Raw genomic sequence first — 4,044 nt, 5'->3', positions numbered from 1 at the left:
TTAGCTGTGGGCACGATTCGCTTGCATAAGTGTTTTTGTATTTTATGTCATTATTATAAGAACGGATTGGAGCACTATATTATTGTTTTATGCAAAGGTGCTTTGTCAATGGTAGCACTCGCTAACTTGCTCAAGGACTCCTCTCTTTGCCAATCACAACAGGCTTGGCCAGCTGACCAATCAGAGCAGAGTAGGCTTATGGAAGGGAGGGGTTTGCTCCGAACTTGCTTGGAATGGATCATTTCGAAATCATTGGCAAATGATTCTAATATTAAATGTATATTCTGAGAAAATTACAATGTTTTCTGAACTTAGATGCATTTAAACCTGTTGTAGGGGACTCAAACTAAATATTAAGACACTTTAAAATACCATATGATCTGCTCTTTAAACTATTCTATATTGTTTTAAAACTTTTTATATAATTATACAATGATATAACTGGCAAGAAATCTCTGTAGAAATCTCTGTTGTGTTGAAGATACAGTGGGTACGGAAAGTATTCAGACCCCCTTAAAATTTTCACTCTTAACAATATTGCAGCCATTTGCTAAAATCATTCAAGTTAAGTTTTTAGCCATTTGCTAAAATCATTTAAGTTATTTTTTTTTTCCTCATTAATGTACACACAGCACCCCATATTGACAGAAAAACACAGAATTGTTGACATTTTTGCAGATTTATTAAAAAAGAAAAACTGAAATATCACATGGTCCTAAGTATTCAGACCCTTTGCTGTGACACTCATATATTTAACTCAGGTGCTGTCCATTTCTTCTGATCATCCTTGAGATGGTTCTACACCTTCATTTGAATCCAGCTGTGTTTGATTATACTGATTGGACTTGATTAGGAAAGCCACACACCTGTCTATATAAGACCTTACAGCTCACAGTGCATATAATCAAACACAGCTGGACTCAAATGAGGGTGTAGAACCATCTCAAGGATGATCGGAAGAAATGGACAGCACCTGAGTTAAATATTTGAGTGTCACAGCAAAGGGTCTGAATACTTAGGACCATGTGATATTTCAGTTTTTCTTTTTTAATAAATCTGCAAAAATGTCAACAATTCTGTGTTTTTCTGTCAATATGGGGTGCTGTGTGTACATTAATGAGGAAAAAAAAATAACTTAAATGATTTTAGCAAATGGCTGCAATATAACAAAGAGTGAAAAATTTAAGGGGGTCTGAATACTTTCCGTACCCACTGTATATGTGTGTGTGTGTGTTATTTCATTGACTGATATTGTTATATTATTTATAATTTTTTTTAAATTTATTTCAGTTGTTCAATTGATTTTAATTTAAATTTATTTATATTATTGAATGTTTGAAGCAAGCAGAGAAATATTTCAAGACTACATGTTATTGGTTTAATTTTTATTTTATATTCATATTCATTTTTAACTGGTAGTCTGTTCAGTACTGCATTCATTTTTGCTCCGATATCAAAATTAATATTAAGAATCATCAGTAGTCCTTAAGAATCGACAACTGATTATTTGATAGTGTAACAATTTTTTTTAAACATGGTTCATTATACTACTGCATCATAACTTTGAGAATTCTGCTGTTACTGTACAACTGAAGGACTAGTTTCGAAAGCCTTGCGCGCAACATACAGTAGACAAACTCGATGCATCTGTGAGCTTGCATGTGCCCCATGGGACATTCTGTAAATAAAGCTTTACAGCCTCCATTAAAGATTAATCAAACGCAGAACATCCTCAGTCTAGAATTTAATGGGTCTGTGGTTGTATATCATCCATGCAGCTGTTAAAGTTTCTCTCTGCCTTAGTAGTTGAGTTTTTTCATTTGTTTATGATGAAGCATGGCTCCCCCGTTCTCTGCAGTTTGATTTGATTTCATTAGTTATTGTGCTGCACTATGGGAATGCTCCATCATGCCACTTTACATGAGTGTTTCTCAAGAGCCGCAGGTGCATTTGAAGGTTATCACTACACAGGCCTTTGATTTAAAGCCTTAAAAACTCACTCTGAGTTTTTAAGGTGCATACCCTACTCAGTCTTTCATCCATTCCGCTCTTTAAACAGCCCGTCGCTCCCGGGAGTACATCTTATCCAGCTGAAAAAGAGTGTTTTGAGTCAGTCCAAATAGAATGAATGACATGTGCTAGGGCTTTCATACTGACTGGTTGGCATTCTTCAAGAAATTTCTTTGTAGGCTTTGTCAAACCCAAACATTTCAAACCGTAGTGCTATTTCCTTGGAGAAGAGCAGGTTTGGTCTGGTTCCACGATTCAGTTCTTGCATCTGCCTTTAAAATGGGGTGGTCTTCGTCATTCAGACTTCACACTTCACACTGCTGTCAGGGTGAGATTGCCAACTTGCATGGTTTTGGTGCCTTTTTAGAATATATGAAATGGAGCTAAAGGAATTGTTCACCATCATGTTGTTCCAATCCCAGTTTCTTTCTTCTGGGAAACACAAAAGGAGAACATTTTGAAAAGTGTTCACACTGCTTTTTTCTATACAACAAAAACTTTCAGTGAACAGGGACTGTCAAGCTCCAATAAAGACAAAATGGCAAAATATATGTAGTCCATGTGACTTACAGTATTTCCCATTCTCAAGCCATATGATGGTTTCGTGTGAGGAACAGACAAAAATTTAAGTCTGTTCGGCCATAATTCTCATATCTCATTCACAATTCTGCGTAGGGCTGGGCTATATGGCGATAATTATAACAATAAAAATGTTCATATCAGTCGATATCGATAATCATGATAAATTTCAAATCTTTATTTCTTTTAAGTACAAAGGCAGATTTTTGCTCCTAAGTGAAAGTTGTAGAAAGCAGACTGTTAATTGTGGTTTTAAACTACTCTTTATTATCAGTACATAACAAACACTTCACGTTTTTGAATTCGTTACACTTTCCCAGTCATTTTTCCTTAAGAAAATAAATATCTTCAGCACAGTTTGCAGTACAGTTTTATCGCCCAGCCCTTTTAAGACCTCTTTTGTGGCATTTTTTCTTTTCTTTTTTTAGAGCTTGACAGGCCCTGATTACCATATGCATTTGTTTTATTGAAATGAGCAGTTAAATGTTGTTCAAAATATTTTTTGTGTGTTTCATGAAGGAAAGTAAGTTATGGAATTTGGGGGGAAAATTATGGGTTGGAAATAGGGTTGTAACGGTATGAGATTTTCACGGTATGGTAATCGTCTCAGAAAATTTCACGGTTATCACGGTGTATATTAAACAATAATTCTTATCAGTAACAATGACTCTTAAATAGGGCTGGGCGATAATTCGATAACGATAATTATCGCGATAAAACGGTATGAAGAGTTCGATAAACTTAAAAGAAATAAAGATTTGACATTTATCATGATAATTATCGATATCGCCTGATATGTAACCATTATCGTGATAATTTTTTGGCCATATCGCCCAGCCCTACTCTTAAAAGAACAAGAACAAGTTATTTGAGTGAACAAATCCTTTATTACAACAAACTTGAAACTATTTTAATGAAAGTATTGAAGTCTCCCTTCTGAAAAAAATTAAATAAATAAAAAACTATTAAAGATAAAGCTCTACATCTTATGTATATCTATATCACACTTTAACATTTTAATTAATGTTTTTTAATGAAAATGTATAACTCTTTTGTTTTTGGCAAAGTTAAAACATGGACAAACATGATATTCCTTGAAAACAATGTTTAAATAATTTTATTATAAAGAATATTATTATTGTTGTTATTATAACTTTGAAGTGCGTTGTACAATGCTAATATATTTCTGTCATCATTTCAATCATTTAACCAAACTTTTATTTTGACGGGTTGTAGTGGACCTTTGAGTTTCAGAGTGTATTTGACAATGATTTTTCTCAAATAAAACTAGGAAATGCTTATTTACGTTTTCTCTTAGAGCAGCTCTGCTGATGTTCATGTTTATGTATCTTAAATGCTGAAAACACCATTTATGTATGCGCACTTCAGTATGCAGTAGATAAAACGGCACCGCTCAGAGAGATGCAGAAACAAGCAGATTATTCATATAGCGAA

General features: G+C 34.0%; 1 protein-coding gene across 1 annotated transcript in view; it reads right to left on the bottom strand.

Moving 5' to 3' along the window:
- Positions 1-4,044, bottom strand: part of LOC107602918 (zona pellucida sperm-binding protein 3) — a 16,616-nt gene that overhangs the window by 1,849 nt on the left and 10,723 nt on the right. The gene's annotated exons all lie outside the window — the stretch shown is intronic.

The sequence above is a fragment of the Sinocyclocheilus grahami genome, unplaced genomic scaffold (genome assembly GCF_001515645.1).
Source record: "Sinocyclocheilus grahami isolate Dianchi unplaced genomic scaffold, SAMN03320097.WGS_v1.1 scaffold338.1, whole genome shotgun sequence".
In the NCBI taxonomy this organism is placed as follows: Eukaryota; Metazoa; Chordata; class Actinopteri; order Cypriniformes; family Cyprinidae; genus Sinocyclocheilus; species Sinocyclocheilus grahami.
Note: the sequence above shows the minus strand (reverse complement) of the source record. Positions and strands in the feature narration are given on the sequence as shown.